Below are 16739 nucleotides of genomic sequence, written 5' to 3' on the forward strand. Positions count from 1 at the left end.
TTCCCTCTCCTGGTCCTACTGCATAATCACACACTTTTTGCAGGGGATGAAAGGCAAGACTTAACATTCTTGCTATTGAGATACCACACCTAGTCTCTATGCCCAAGCAAGCTTCCCCAAACCCCTTTCTACCGTTGTGTTCTAGGCTGAGGAGTTTATCAATAATATACAATCACAGAGAACCTCAGACTTTCCAGGGCTCACCAAGCATCCTTTCTGCAATCAATTAGGGTAGACACAATGACCCCCATCAACTTTTTTTTTTCTTTTTTACAAATAAGGCAATAACAACAATAGTTGCTAACATTTATTGTGCTGTTTTTATTATTGTTGCTTTTAAAGAGCACCTAATATGTGTCAGGACTGACCTAAGTGTTTTACATGAATCTAATCCTCCATGTGGCCCGAGGAACTTGGTGTTATAATATTTTTATCCTCATTCGTAGATGGGAGAACCAAAGTGTGGACAGATAAAGTTACTTGTCCAACGTCCCACAACTTGTACATGAAGGGGACAGATTTCAAATCTAGGCAATCGGGCTCCAGCCTCTTGAATTCTCAATCACTGCCTCTCAATGCACCCGAGACAGACACCAAAAAGCCAAGCACCTTGACTAAGTTTGTAAGATTTTCAGTAGAGTGTAGTGGCTCAAAGCACACACTGTGAAGTCAGGAAAAGCCGTGTATTGATTTCAGGTCCACTGGTACTAACTCAGGTAAATTATTTAAACCTGATTCGATGAGTATTTAAACCCTCTGAGCTATTTCTCATCTGCGAAGTATCCATCCTGGTACCTCTCTCGCCGGATTGCTACGTGGATTGAGTGTGAATTGCTTTACACACTGCCTGGCACAAAGCATGTGCTTAAAACACAAATGCGTAAATAGAGAAACACAGGATATAAATGGAAGACCCGAGACTCCATCCAAATATCTGACCCCTATCCAATCACATTTTGTCATCAAAGAAAGTGTAGCTAGAGAGAGTTTTGAGTCAAAAGACCTAAGCAATGAGAGGTGACAGGAAGCAGGAAAAAGTTGGATTCTAGAATCCAGCTTTGGGAGCATCTGGGTGGCTCAGTCGGTTAAGTGTCCGACTTCAGCTCAGGTCACGATCTCGCAGTCCATGAGTTCGAGCCCCGCGTCGGGCTCTGGGCTGATGGCTCAGAGCCTGGAGCCTGCTTCCGATTCTGTGTCTCCCTCTCTCTCTGCCCTTCCCCCGTTCATGCTCTGTCTCTCTCTGTCTCAAAAATAAATAAACGTTAAAAAAAAATTTTTTTAGAATCCAGCTTTGGCGCATAGGACTTCCAGTGTAATACTCTTACATGGTGCATAAGAACAGGCTGAGCTGTAAGCAGCCTTCCAAATGCAGCCATTGAAAATGTTCGGGTCCAGTTTTGAAGTGGCATAAACTGTTCTGGGAAGAAACCTGAGCATAGGGTGATGAAAATGACCCACACAGATGACTCCTTACTCCCTATGAAGGAGAGGAAGAAGGAAAGCTTAAATTGCATGTCGTCTAACAACCAGGGAGGGAGGAAGGGGGGGAGAATCTTTCGGTATCATGACTATTGTCTAATTCATCCGGAAGACAAAGTTCAAACCCAGATGAAGAATATTTAGGAGTGGAAAATTAAGTGGAACTCAGCACATTAGATCTCATTAATGACATTTTGGACAAAGTTAAGGAGACTCGGGTGTCAAAAATATTATTGCATAGTAATAAATTCATTGGTTATAGAATGCCTAATAGTTGAAAGAAGTTATTCCAGATAAGGCCTGGTAGTTTCAAAGATATTTTGGATAAAAAAAGGTGTTAAAAATCTGCAAGAAGTGAGAGAGTACAATAAATACAAAATCACTCTGGAGGTCTTTGTTCACTATATCAAGGAAAGAAAATAAGTCTGGTAACGGGAAATTCTGTTGGGTACTTTTAAATTGCCATTTTGGCTTCTTCCCTGGAGCCCAGAAAGGTTCATGCATTCACCCACTAGGTTTGAATTGTAAAAGGTTCACTGGAGAACAGCATGGAGTAATTAATATGGCAGAAACTCATCAAGTTGTCTCCAGAAGGTCAAATGCATGATGCACAGAATACAATTAAAAGGTTAAACTGGCCTGTCAACTTTTACATTATTAGCTGCTTGTAGGGGTCAATACCTTTCAAGGATATGGGCCCAAGAGTGAAATTTCCAAGGAGCTGGCAAAATTGTGAAACCTTTTGTATTTGCTTTAATGACCCGAGGCAAACACATTTTAAAATCTCTTAAAAATGTTAAAAATATATAACATCTTTAAACCAACAGTCACGAATGGACTAAGGTGCATTCTCTAGAAATGAAACAAACAAATACATCCGCTCAATTGAAATCTTTAGTTCCATTCTGGCCAAAAGTGCAAGAAACAAAATTTTCTGACCTCTGTGCTCCCAATCATATAAGACCTTTGGGGGAAAAAGTCATTTCCACAGTAAAGCGATCTGTGAGATGAGGGAGGGGTGAAAGAGAAATGGAGCACCTGAGACTTTGTTATGCTACCCTAAGTTCTGGACATTTTTTAATTAAATTAATAGGTGTATAATTAATCGTTCAATCAGAATTTTTTAAAGAAAAAAGTGTCTAAAGTGCATAGATGGGTATATGTGTGTTAGGATACACGGTCAGGAAGAATTTGAAACACAGCTGGAAGAGAGAGTGGGGTACCTGGGTGGTTCAGTCGGTTGAGTGTCCGACTTAGGCTCAGGTCATGATCTCACAGCTCATGGGTTCGAGCTCCGTGTCGGTCTCTGTGCTGACAACTCAGAGCCTGGAGTCTGCTTTGGATCCTGTGTCTCCTTTTCTCTCTGCCCCTCCACTGCTCATGCTCTCTCTCTCTCTCAAAACTAAATAAAAACACTGAAAGAAAAAGAAAGAAAGAAAGAAAGAAAGAAAGAAAGAAAGAAAGAAAGAAAGAGAAAGAAAGAAAGAACAAACTAGCTTGAGTATGTAAGTTTTTGGTGGGGGGTAGATAGAGAAAGAATGAAGAGCCTTTTGTCACACTCTGTTCTCACAACCAAAGGGCTCTGTGACCAATCATGACCACTCCTATCCCTCATTAAGACCAGATGGTTCTAGTAGAAATAGATATGCATATGTGTCTGCATATATGATTAAGTTTACAGACACATACATACTATTTATTGAACACTGATTATGTGCTAGATACTATTTCAAGCATTTTAAATACATGATCTCATTTGATCCATAAAGCAACCCTTAGGAGAAGCAGGCAATGTCCCCATTTCACTGAGTGGGAAACTGAGGTGTCTATAGGTTCTCAAACTTGCTCAAGGTGATCAAGCTAATAGCTAGACTCCAAAGCCTTTGCTTCTTTTTTTTAAATGTTTTCTTTTAACGTTTATTTATTTTTGAGACAGAGAGAGACAGAGCACAAACGGGGGAGGGTCAGAGAGAGGGAGACACAGAATCTGAAACAGGCTCCAGGCTCTGAGCTGTCAGCACAGAGCCCGACGCGGGGCTCGAACTCACGGACCGCAAGATCGTGACCCGAGCCGAAGTTGGACGCTTAACCGATTGAGCCACCCAGGCGCCCCTCCAAAGCCTTTGCTTCTAACACCATATCATGTTCTTGTCCAAACAAAATTCCTGGCCTTCTTTCTGTCTCTGCTAAGAGAGGCTCTTACCACCTGATTGGAAACGAGATTCACTCCCATCTCTTTATATCCTAACTGACTTCTGGCGTCCGTGACATTTCAAAAATGCCCCAGGATGTCTCTTCAGATTTTCCCCATCTCTCCTCTTTCTGGTTGACCTTTTGCCTAAACTCCTAAAAGAAACCAGACAAAACAATGTAGGACAAAACAAAACCAGGCTTTAGTTATTCCATTAACATATGGGGCTCTCAATGCAATGGTGCCTCCAGAGATTTTATGCCAATAACTTGAAACCCCCATGACCCTCTTTCTTAAACCCACGTTCCTATTTAATTTTGACTATGACCATCATCCAGGCAGGAGTAGATTTCCACTGATTCTCCTTTGCCGATAATTAGAGGGTCAGTTTTGAGGTTCATATTCCTGAGGCCCTTGGATGCATCCAGTTCTGACTCATAAAACACAATGAGGAATTTACGCACTGATTTCTACCATACGCATAAAATTGGCCACCAAAGTTCATGCATGCAGAGGGTTGTATTTTTTTTTTTTTTGCCCCTTAATCACTTCTTTATGAAACTACTCATGTCATAGCAAAAGGGTATGCAGATGTTATTGTACCTCAGAAACGTAATGTAAATGATGAGCTGGGCATCTTCCCACTGCCCCCTCTCCCTGCACTGGGTTCCTGGAAGGCTGTCCCTCGTGGTCTGTATCTGTAGGCTGCCTTGCCCTCTGATTGGGTTTGGTCAACAGGCAGGAGGAGAGTTGCAGCTGTAGTGTTTATTTCCATCTCCCTCTGTGTGGGTTCACTGGGGGTTTCTGTGTCCCTCTAGGAAACCACAGCTCTTATCCTGTGCATCTCCCCACATAGCTCTCTTTCTGGTTCCTTAACTGTTCTCTTTAAGGTGATGGCTCCCCAATGGTGCTAGCTTGGGGTACTGCACCGTCTCTCACTCTCCCTTAACCTGCCACCATCTTTGTAAGTGGTCTCTTATTAAACTCCCTAAAGATCCATTGGATGTGGCCCATCTTCCTGTTTCTTGAACTCTGAGGAATACAGATGGGCATTCATGTGACTCAAGATTTTCCTTGTGTGAAGATGATTGCCTGCTTAATCAGACAACATTGTTAGAGACTGAGTCCCACCTGTGCACTGCATTGCCTGTGGTCTCATCACAACCAAGTTTTCCCCTCCTGCAGGAAGAAATATTCCAGGAAGTGTATAAGGTTGTCATGTAGATGAAATGATGCCTAAGTGTCTTCAGAGTGAGGTTGATGTGGGGGGCAGACTGGCCCACAAAAATCACCTAAGCCCTCAGTACGACTGTTTAAAAAACAAAATGAAACAAACGGAAATGTAACCTTGACACCGGAGAGGTAAATACGATTGTCTCATCAAATGCTTTGGAGAAATCTAGAACACTCTTCTGGAGACCATCCAGAGCCAAATTGTTTTCTAGATCATTTGCATAAACCTTAAATATAGGAGCACCTTCCAATATGCATTATTAACCTCTCTAAAGATGAGATTGAACCATTTCAAAACCTTCATTTTAGGTGGGAGGCCAAACAAACCACGTATTTACCTTCAAGGAGCAAAGCCACGGCTGTTTGGGGGGAGAACCAGGGCCTGGAGTAGCCGTTTGCTCCACTCAGTGAGACAGGCCCACCAAGCCTTCTGCCCTTTCCTGTGACCCAGGAGGACAAGGAGTAGAAAGAAGTAAAGCGACAGGTTTGGTTTTCTTGATTTTTTATTTTATTTTATTTTATTTTATTTTTTATTTTCGTGAAGAGGAAGAAAAGGACACAAGACTGGAAAATAGGAAAAGCTGGTCTAAAAAACAAGGAACAAATTCCTAACCATCTTGAACATGGCTTTCTGGCAAGTCCTTTAGCATTCATGTGCCTCCGTTCCCTCTTCGGAGCAGAGGCCTGAACAAGCCTGCCTCCTGCCTGAGAGAATGATAGGGTGAGCTCCGAACCGTCTTTGTCCCAGGCCGCAGAGCGAGCTCCCAACAGGCCTGCGTCCCAGGCCGCAGAGCATGGCTACTGTCGGGCCAGACGCGGCCAGGCTGCGGTGGCACAGCTCCTGGACTCACCCCCTTGCAAAGTCCACCCTTTGGCAAGTAATCTGAAAATGGAGATCCTCTCAGAACCTCTCCTCCGAGAGTTGCCATGAGGAGCAAATGAGTGACTAGCGGGAATGTTCAGACCATCCCCTGACACGTGGGACGTGCTAAGTGGTAGCTGGTCTCACTAACGCTCAGGTGTGCAGGGGGCGGCGGTCCCCGGGTGGGAATCGCTCACGTTCCTCCTGCCAGGTGTCCCTGTTTGCATCCGGGTGTGAGAACTGCGGAGAGCCTGGCCGCCCCGGGAGTCACGCTCGTGCAGCACAGCACCGAGTTGTTTGGGGGGCCCGTTTAACACCAGCTCTGTCACAAGACAGTTTTTTGAGAGCGAGACTGCACGCTATTGTTTTTTTCCCCTCTCGTTATCTGAAACGAACAGTTTGCAATATGTGATAATGCTGCCAGCATCTGTTTCTGAACGTTTCCACACACGAGAACCAAAAAAAAAAAAAAAAAAACTCCCATCAAGAAAAGACTTTTCTCTCTGTTGGACTGGAGTCTTTCTCAAACAGCTTCTACTGGGAGATTAATTATAGAAGCCACAGTATTTCCTGAAAATGGTAAAACATTTTAAAGGAATACTAAGACACTGCTTGATAAATGGCTTCACTCTCTATTGCCTAACGATTCAAAAGAAAAATGCATGTTTGAAATAGAACAGGATGTAATGGAAATCTAAGTAGATGGGCTATAAAATGGATTTTATTAACTATTTACAGTGGCTATGTAAATTGTTTTCATCTGTGCTGGAGAAAGTTCTCTGTCAGGGTTTGTGGACCTTTCCTGGTGCTTCTCTCTTTGATTTGTAGTAGAGAGGTGAGGGGACCCAAATGTGAGGGTTGTTTAGCTGGATCTTCAGATAAGCTTCACCAGGTACTATCTTAGCACTCGACCATGTCGTTCAGAGAAAACACCCTCCAGCAAAGCAAGGAAAGAACCAAGAAAGACAAGCGTGTTTGCATCCTGGGGAATGTCTCCTGTCACCATCGTCCCCGGAAGTTTGCCTCGCTTCTATTAGAGTAAGAAGGCAACAATTCCGTGGCGTGGTCATCTCTTAGGGCAAAATGGATAATGCACCCTACAACTTGGCTTATCCAAATATAACCTCTCTCTTGTCCCGTTTGTGAAAAGCCCCTCCCGGAAAAAAGAAAAGAGAAAAAAGAAAACATTCCATGTGTTTGGAATGAATTTCAACTTATTTATTTATTTATTTAAAAATAATTTTTTTTAATGTTTTTTTTTAATTTATTTTTGAAGGACAGAGAGACCGAGCATGAGCAGAGGAGGAGCAGAGAGAGAGGGAGACATAGAATTTGAAGCAGGCTCCAGGCTCTGAGCTGTGAGCACAGAACCCGATGCGGGGCTCCAACCCACGAACCGTGAGATCGCGACCTGAGCCGAAGTCGAACGCTTAACCGACTGAGCCACCCAGGCACCCCGAATTTCAACTTTTTTAAGAGGTGGCCTGATCGTGCCTTACAATGTGCAATCACTTTGACAGTCGTCGTGGGATCTGTCGGGTAGTTCGTGAATCATCAAGACTCCTGGCTTCTCTGCTCTTGGCCAGTCTTCTAGTCCATTCGCTGAGCATGGTGAGAGCCAGGCAGTGGTGCTGTGTTACCCTATAAGCAGACTGGTTGCCTACAACATGAAGACACTCAGAAAACATCTTTTTGAAAAGAATTTGAAGGTGGCCTGGGTGGCTCAGTAGGTTAAGCATCCAACTCTTAGTTTCGGCTCAGGTCACCATCTCCCAGTTTGTGAGTTCCAGCCCCACGTCAGGCTCTGTGCTGACAGCGCAGAGCCTGCTTGAGATTCTCTCTCTCCCTCTCTCTCTCTGCCCCTCCTATGCTCTCTCTCTCTCTCTCTCTCTCAAAATAAATAAACTTAAAAAAAAAAAAAAGACTCTGAAACTTGGTATTTCAAAAGAAGCACTAAGACTTCCCCAGTGGGGAACATATCAGACCATTCTTCTGCTTCTTTACAGTTAATTATGGTTTAGTACCGTTTTTATTTTTAATTATATACGGGGGTGGCAGCACCATAATCTTCTTAGTGCTGAGGTCTTCTAAAATCTTAATCCTGTCCTGATATGGCTCCAGGCTTAGATGTTCATGAAGGGTCTCACGTGCCCCTGCTACCCGCTGCTTTCCCGTGGTGAGCTCCAGAAGACCAGGCACCATGAGTCTTGCTGTCCTCCAGTCCTCAGTACCTAGCCCAGTACTGGGCACGTAGCAGGTACAACAGAGACCTTTGTCGCTGTATTCACTGGTTCCGCTTTTAACAGTTGCAATGAGTGTCGCTATTAAGGCAGCCCCGCTTCCTGATAAAGCCAATGAATGCATCGCTCCCCCCACCCCCCCCCCACCCCCCCCCCCCCCCCCCGGCGTAGCCGGTGGAGGAGACAGACACACTTGAAGCCGTTAGTAAATGCGAAGTGCTGTGCCCGGGGCTTGACATAAGTTAACTCTCTCTTTAATCCTTGTATCAAACCCTGAAGTCGGTATTAGCTCCCTATTACACCTGAGGAACCTGAAGTGTAGAGGCGAAGCGGCTTGACAAAAGTCAATGAAATAGGCTTTTCAGGCAAATGAAATAGGAAAGCATCAGAGCACGGTTGGCCTGACCCCCTAACGAGGGCTCTTTTCATTACATGTGTTGCCAGACTGCTCGAGTTCAATAGACTGATCACTGGTGTACAAAACTAAGATAGATGCACGTCAAGAATAGCCCAGCGGTCAGTATCTATCCAGTCATGCTCAGCATTTAAAAAAAAAAAAAAAAAAATTGAGGACCTATATGTAAGATTATGGTGGGAGCGGGGTAGGAAGAATTCCCTGCAAGGGTTAGGACTCCAGGGGACAATTCCTGGGTCTGAATAAATCTCAGAAACTTCTTAGGACCCAGGCCTTTCCTTGGGGCTTTGAGAAGAGCTGGATTTGGGATAGAGCCAAGCCCAAAGCTGGAAGCAGTGTGATGGGTTTTGGATCTTGTCTCACCTGTTCCAAGCTGGGAGGTGGGGTGGGGGAAGTGGAAGGGGGTTGGGGGGGGGGGAGTAGACAACGTCTGAGGCTCAGTTCAAGACTATTTTCAGGAAATCTTGGACTTTCCACAATTAATCAAATGGAGGCGATGCCCAGAGAAGCTGAAGAAAAAACTCCATAGGTCCTGGGCAGGAAAGGCAGCTAGATGGTGAAATAATCTCTCACCTTCCAGGTGACATGAAACCAACCTACTCTTCTTCCTAACAATGGAAAGAAAACTGTCTGAACTGGAGGGGGGAAAGGTATTAAGCGGCATGAATGAAGGCACCTTAAATGGAGGGCAGAGACCGGGTATCCTGTGTATTGTTTTGAAATAGGAGTCAAAATTACCTGTCGGATTGGTGTGGGGCAAGACTAAAGAGAAAAGGAGGTGGACAGACAGCCTTTCAAAGTTCTTCTAGCCAGAAGTTTCTGTAATTGGATGGCTCCTTTGGATCGTTCTCCATTCCGTCTTATTCTTTTTAGTCTAGATTTTCACTGGCTCCATTTACGAGGGAAAAGAGGAAGTTACTCCCTGGTTGCCTAGGGCCAGGGCCAGGTCGTACAGAATAATGAAATGGGAAAGCTCACAGACCCCCACGTTCGACAATGAAAGAAGAAATTCAGACCTCTGCTTGTGACCTGAAATGAGAAAATGTGCATTTCACACTGTTCCCTGGCACCGGGGCTTTTGAAGACCAAGGAGAGACAGGAGGATAGGTTATCACAAGCAATCCCACATATCTGGCTTACCTATCTAACCCATTCTTTGTTTTCCATGATATTTGGAAATTGTAAAATTTAACATCAGTGTTAAGGGTGTGAATAGAGTATTAGGTGTGATTAGTCATGAAAAGGAGGTGCTTTGTGAGCGCACTGAAATGAAATTGAAGAATGTAGGCATGATGTAGTAATGAGTTGTGTCAACAGAGGGGAGAAAGAATGAGATTAAAAAAAAAAAAAAAAGATAGTCCACTGTGGCAGGGGGCTAATTATCTTGACATCTCATCTTCCAGGAGGCTAACAGTTCGTTCACTCGCTAGAAGTCATCTCGGAGTGACTCGCAGAGATATTTTTAAACACGCCATTTCATAATGCAGCTATGTCTGCTTCTGATAGTTGAGCTCTTAAGGACCAACTGTTAAAGCAAAATATGAAATACTCTGCGCGACTCTGTGCCTTAGACACCGGGAGGTTATTAGCAATGATAAGCCCTTTGCCACCATTCAAATGAGTCCCTGAAACTTGCTCCTAGTACTTTGAGTGACTGCAGTTCCTCTACGTGAATGGCCCATGCTTCATTTTGTGTCACTATTTTTGTCTGATTAGACATAATGGTTTTGGAAAGTGGTCTAGGTAGAGGGGTTGAGGGATACTAGCAGAATAAAAATAAAGAGCAAGATGTAGGTAAGCTTCTGGTTCCAGAACTCCTCTAACTGGTTTGTTATCGCAGTCATTTAGATAAATGAATAGAGTTACATCGTTTCGGGCAATTTACATGAATTTAGCTCATTAATCTCTGCAACAACCCCACGAAATAAGTTCTGCCGTTATCAGTCCTGTTTTACAGATAACGAAATTGAGGATCAGAGAGGCTAGGTAACTTCCCCAAGGTCATGTAGGAAGTGAAGCAGGGAAGTCAAATTTGTACCCAGCCTTTTCTGCCTGCAGAGTCCCTGCTCTCCCGTTCCTTAGTATGTGACATCTCTGAGCTGGTCAGTGATTACCACGTGTGGACAAGGTACTGGACACTGAGCCGTGACTGGCTGTAGTGTGGACCAAACAGACGTGGCCCCTGTCTTCAGGGGGTTGACACTCCAGAAGTAAAGACAGACACCAAACAAATAATTTAAAATTCTTAAATAATTTCGAGTGTGCAAAGATCTCTGAAGAAGCAAGGAGCATTAGGTTTTTTCCTCAAAAAAAAAAAAAAAAAATGAGGAAACTCAAGTCTCCCTTCTAGCTCAATCATTCTACTTGCTTCAGAAATTTACAACCCCGATTAGAATGCAAGCCCAAGGTACAAATCATTCGACCTACAAAAATTTTGTTCAGCCCATAAAGCGTGTGCTGATGAATAAAAGCCTCGTGTTCTTCGATTACAACCACTTTCCTTCTTTCTTTGAGGCCTAAAAGAGGGCCCTATCAGGTTTGTTCTAATCCATAACATTTATAGAATGCCTTAGAATTGACCAACATTCCGTGGAGACTCATTCCACTGAGTCTTTCCAACAGTCTTGAGAGGTGGATGCTGGTCCCCTCATTTTGTAAGTAATATATTTACTGAACACTCTGTTATGTGCCAGACCCTGAGCTCAGCACTTCACATTCTTTATTCAATCAATTCTCGTAACAACTCTATGAAGGCAATACCATGATCTACATTGAGGAAGCCCGAGCTTAGGGAAGTGTTTTGTCTAAAGTCCAACAGCTGGGAGGTGAAGGAACAGGGATTACCTGCACCATGGCCCGAGCCCATGACACCTTGATGGGAGCTATGACTTTCCCCAGGCCACGTAGCCAGTGAAGGGCCATGTTAGCACTTGAACTTGAGTCCTTTGTTCTCTCCTCCATAACTTAGAAAACTCCTATACCTAGGTCTGCTTCTGGTGTTTGGGCACATCGGCTAGAGGAAAGGTATTTTGAAAGTAACTCAAGTGTAGATAAATTGAGGAATGTGTTCTACTTCATTTTAAAGTGACATATGGCTATTATCAACCTTTTTTTTTCTCTTCTGGGAACAAAGAAGGTTTGCATTTATAAGGCAGAATCCCTAGCAAAAGCATTTCCCATGTATGATTGGAGTCGATCCCCGTTGCAGCCTTATCTAGTTTTGACATGTTTATTACTGTGATAGTGAAAGTCAAGAAATGCAGAAATATGGAATGCAGACACACCAAAATTAACTTCTAATATAGTCAGCTAAAAGAAACCAACCTCCAAGCCAGTGGTCAAATGGTGACATTGCCCAAGAAAGTAGACTTTGAAAGCTTTTAATCTGTAGATCTCTCATTCGATCTTTCTGTGACTCAGTCATGCTTCCCCAAAGTTCTTATGAGTGAAAAGTCTTTGTGGTCTTTTGATAACATTGATAAAATTGGTAGATGGATAATATTATTTCCATCAAATACAGTTTAATCTAGAAGTACTATCTAATGCCATTCATGAGAGATGACCGCTCACACGTTAAAATTCAACGGTAAATGGGGAAAGCTGGCTAATTCTGAACAATGTTAATTTTTTAAAAGACTGGGATGTAAGTTATTAAGAAAAAAACAACTGCTGGGTATAAAAAGTTCTCTATTCTCCGACACAAGAATCTAGGCAAAAGAGAGAGAGTGTGTGTAAAAGAAGACACGATGGCTTCGGCACAAATAGAAGAATTAAAGATTCAGATTAAAGATAAAGGATAAAACTCCAGCCCAGGTTTGTGACCAGCAATTTATTTCCCTGTCACTAGATGGGGCTCACTAGTTGAGGTTACTTCCCTTCCAGATCTGCATTTTGTGTCCGACAACATAAAGAATTCCACTGGGCCTTTGGGTTCAGCATTTTAAAAGATAAGTTATTGGAAGGTATTCAATGGGAATCCTAATAAGATTGACTTTTTTGTTGACCACAATAGTCTTATTGAGCAAAGCTAGCTCTATCCCAATTTAACATGAAATAGGTCACTATTAGAAAAGACAGCTTTATTGTGTTTGTATTTGGGATTAACGGATAAAATAAATAGTTCTTTTCTTCCCACAGGGGTTGATGAGCCAGCTTTATTCTAAATGACTGAAGACTTCTGTTCTTTTCAACAAACACAGTCCTCCAATTAGGAGCTGCAAATAAGATTATATGCCCTGAATAAGTCTGAAAAGGTCCTTTTATAATTAGAAAGTTTGTGTGTGGGAAGTAGAAGCAGCATTAAGGGTTCACTGTGGCTTTATTAAGAGAGTGACATGAAGATTTCCCCAATCCTCATTTGAGTGCTCTGAAATGATAAAAACAAAAATTATAGAAAACAGTAAGCACATTCCATTTCTGCCTTTTTTTTTTTTTTTTTCCTGGAAGCCTTCATATTTAAGCTGTAGAAGTAAGGCAGTGTTTTTTAGTTCACCAGGCATATTTTGGAAACAGTGCCATTTAATGGCACAAAGATTGTTAAAATACAAGTACAAATAAATTCAATTAAGGGATGAAGTTAAAATAGCCCTGCTAAGACAGGGCATTCTGTATATATTTGTTTCTGTGTATTTTCATTCAAACACTCTTATGATTGTTGCTCTTTCACTACTATGGCAGGATATTTTGTTAAACGCCGTTGAGTTTGACATTAAACTTCCTGGCCTGTGGACACACAGTAGTAATTGTTCCCGTCTAACCTTCCAGATCAACCAGATTTTAGTATGTAAATGGATATTTCCTGGATGAATAAATGCCCTCCCCACAGTGCTCTCAAGGACCCAGTTGACCGCCCTCACAGCCTCACATAAAGATGCAGCCCTGCAAAGCCACCTGGGGTAGGAGTGTGGGGAGGGGGGCGTGGCTTCCTCTGAACTCAGAAGAGGAAGGAAAAGCTGGCAAGGGACAGGAAGAGCTGAGGGTCTCTAGGTATGAGGGAAAAACAGCAGCTCCAGATAGCGGACAGAAACCAGCCCCACTCTCCAGCTCAGCCTCTTCCACATATATATTTTGGGTACTTAAAATATGCCCAATGCTGTCCACAACAGTGGACAGAACAAAGATCCCTGCCCTCATGAAACTGACATTCCAGCCACGTTTTAACTGCGTGATCCTCTCCCACCTTTCTCTGCCACACTTTCATCTATAAAATGGGTATAATACCTACCACCCAGGGTGAGTAGTTTAGAAACAATATAGCTAGAGACACTGATAGCAAAGAGGCCCTCAATAAATATTCCATAAATGAATGCATATGCCTACTGAATCAGAGACAAACTCTCTAGACCTGGCTTCCTAAACTTGTATTTATTTTTTTTTTAAAGCCATTGAAGTTTTTTTAATGTTTATTTATTTTTGAGAGAGACAGCGAGCATGAGCAGGGGAGGGGCAGAGAGAGAGAGAGAGAGGAGAGAGAGAGAGAGAGAGAGAGAGAGAGAGAGAGAGAATCGCAAGTAGGCTCCATGCTGTCAGCACAGAGCCCGATGTGGGGCTCAAATTCACAAACAATGAGATCATGACCTGAGCCAAAATCAAGAGTCAGACCCTTAACAAACTGAGTCACTCAGGTGCCCCTGGTTTCCTAAACTTTTAAACCCACGTAAAAGAATTAAATTGCAGATACCATCTCCTAAATTTAAAATTTTGTAGACACATAATGCACACACACACACACACACACACACCCTTTAGAATCACTGAATATCTCAGGACTAAAAAAGATTTTGTTGAGCTTTATTTTTTCTAGTTTAAAGTATGAAAAACATTATGATTCAGAAATAAAATTTGATAACTATATTGAAGGTGCTCTTTCAAACTACACTTTCCCTACTTCATTCCTATTCAGTCCAGGAAGTAAGATACACCTCTCCCTCTAGGGGTCACCATGTCAAAAAGACAATAAATGCGGTTAACTGCTAACCCGTTTGACTAACAGAATTTTCACGTCCAAGTGCAACCACATGTCATAGCAAGGTGTAATTTAGACTAGCAGTTCTCCGGAATGCACCCTGAAGTCATCTGGAGGAGCTTTATAAAAGCACCTAATGCCTATGATTTCTTGCCTTTGACACCAAAACACAGGCAACAATACTAAAATAAGTAAGTGGGGCAACGTGTCAAAGTCTTCTGCAAAGCAAAGGAAACAATCACAAAATGAAAAGGAAAGCTACAGAATAAGAAAAAATATTTTCAAATCATATATCTGATAAGAGGTTAATTACCAAAGTATATAGGGAACTCCTATAACTCAATGGCAAAAAACCCCAAACAAAGAAACAAAAAACAAAACCAACAACAATGCAAACAAACAATCAAATAACTCATAAAGAAACTTGAATAGACATTTCCCTAAGGAAGACATACAAATGGACAACAGGTCTATTAAAAGGTACTCAATATCACTAATCATCAGGGAAAGGCAAATCAGAACCACAATGAGGTATCAACTCACAACTGTTAGCATAGTCATTATAAAATTAAAAAAAAAAATTTTGAGGCCAGAAATAACAAATACTGGCAAGGATGTGGAGAAGTTGAAACCTTGTGCACTGTTAGTGGGCGTGTAAAATGGTGTAGCCATTGTGGAAAACAGATAGATGTTCCCCCAAAATTAAAAATAGAACTACCATATGATCCAACAATCCCACTTCTGGGTATTCACTGAAATTAGGATCTGGCAGAGATATTTGTACTCCAGTGTTCATTACAGCATTGTTTGCAATAGCCAAGATATGGAAGCAACCTAAATGTTCATCAGCAGATGAATAAATACAGAAGATATGGTATCTACATACAATGGAATATATTTCCGCCTTAAAAAAGAAGGAAGTCCTGTGTTGTGCTACCACATGAATGAAACTTAAGGACATCATGCTAAGTAAAGAAGCCAGTCACAGAGGGACAAATACTACATGATTCTACTTATATGAAGTATCTACAGTAGTCAAACTCAGAAGCAGAAAGTCTAATGGTGGTTCCCAGGGGCTGGGGGAGGGGAAAAGAGGAGTTGCTGTCCAGTGAGTATAGAGTTTCTGTCATGCAAGGTGAAAAAGTTCCATAAATTTCTGCTGTACAACAATGTGTGTATATAGTTAGCAACACTATACCGCACACTTAAAATACGCTAAGAGAGTAGACTTTATATTGTGTTTTTTTAATCATAATGTTTAAAAAAAATTTTTATTAACATTTATTTATTTTTGAGACAGAGGGAGAGAGTGCACGAACAGGGGAGGGTCAGAGAAAGAGGGAGACACAGAATCTGAAACAGGCTCCAGGCTCCGAGTGGTCAGCACAGAGCCCGACGCGGGGCTCGAACCCACGGATCGCGCGATCATGACCTGAGCAGAAGTCGGACGCTTAACCGACTGAGCCACCCAGGTGCCCCTTAATCATAATGTTTTAAAGAATGCCTGGACCCATCCTAACTAATTAAGTCAGAATCTCTGGTGGGGGGCAGGGAGGTGGACATCTCTTTGTTGTTTTTAATGATGTGTTGTTTTTCCTTTCAGTTGCACACATTAGAGAGTTTTATCCTACAGGAAAATCCCAATAAAGCTACATTATCTTGTTTTTAAGTATCTATTCCCTCACCCGTGTCTGTTCCCTAATAATAACGAGAATACTTAGTACCTGCTTTGATCAGTGACTATCATCCTTCAAACGACCTGCCCTAGAAACTTGGGTGTCAACCCCTTCATTAGGTCATCAGAGACTGTTCATTCTACATCTTAAAGATCTTTCCATCCACCCCCTCTTCTCACTCACTCTCTCTCCCCTATCACATCTTTAGAATGCCCTTTTCTTTTCAGAAATCAAAAATTAATTATATTACTCTCAGTTAGCAAGAATTTCGGCAACCTGGCCCTCCAGAACCAAATGTAAAGCAAAGCCAATAGACCCCTTTAGCTAATTCTATTCACTAAATAGAAGGGCAGGGGCGGGCAGGGTCACATGAAAAGAAGGAAGCTTTCCATGGCATATTTCACATCCCTATCATTATCATTTCTTTCTGTGTAGTAAGCGAATTGGGGTTGGAGTTTTGGGTAGGCCTTGCTTGTCTAAGTGTCACTCTTGATTTGGATATGGCACTGTGTGTTACGCCCATATTTCTACCATCTCAGCCTGTGGCTCCAGCCGCATCTCTATGCGCACACAGGGCGCCAGCATTTCCAACCCACTCACGGCTCCTCAGCCGTGCCGTCTCTCTCTGGCCTTTGAACATTTGCACAGGCCGTTCACGCTTTCTGAACACCTTCCCCA

The sequence above is a fragment of the Panthera tigris genome, chromosome B1, assembly GCF_018350195.1.
Source record: "Panthera tigris isolate Pti1 chromosome B1, P.tigris_Pti1_mat1.1, whole genome shotgun sequence".
Classification (NCBI taxonomy): Eukaryota; Metazoa; Chordata; class Mammalia; order Carnivora; family Felidae; genus Panthera; species Panthera tigris.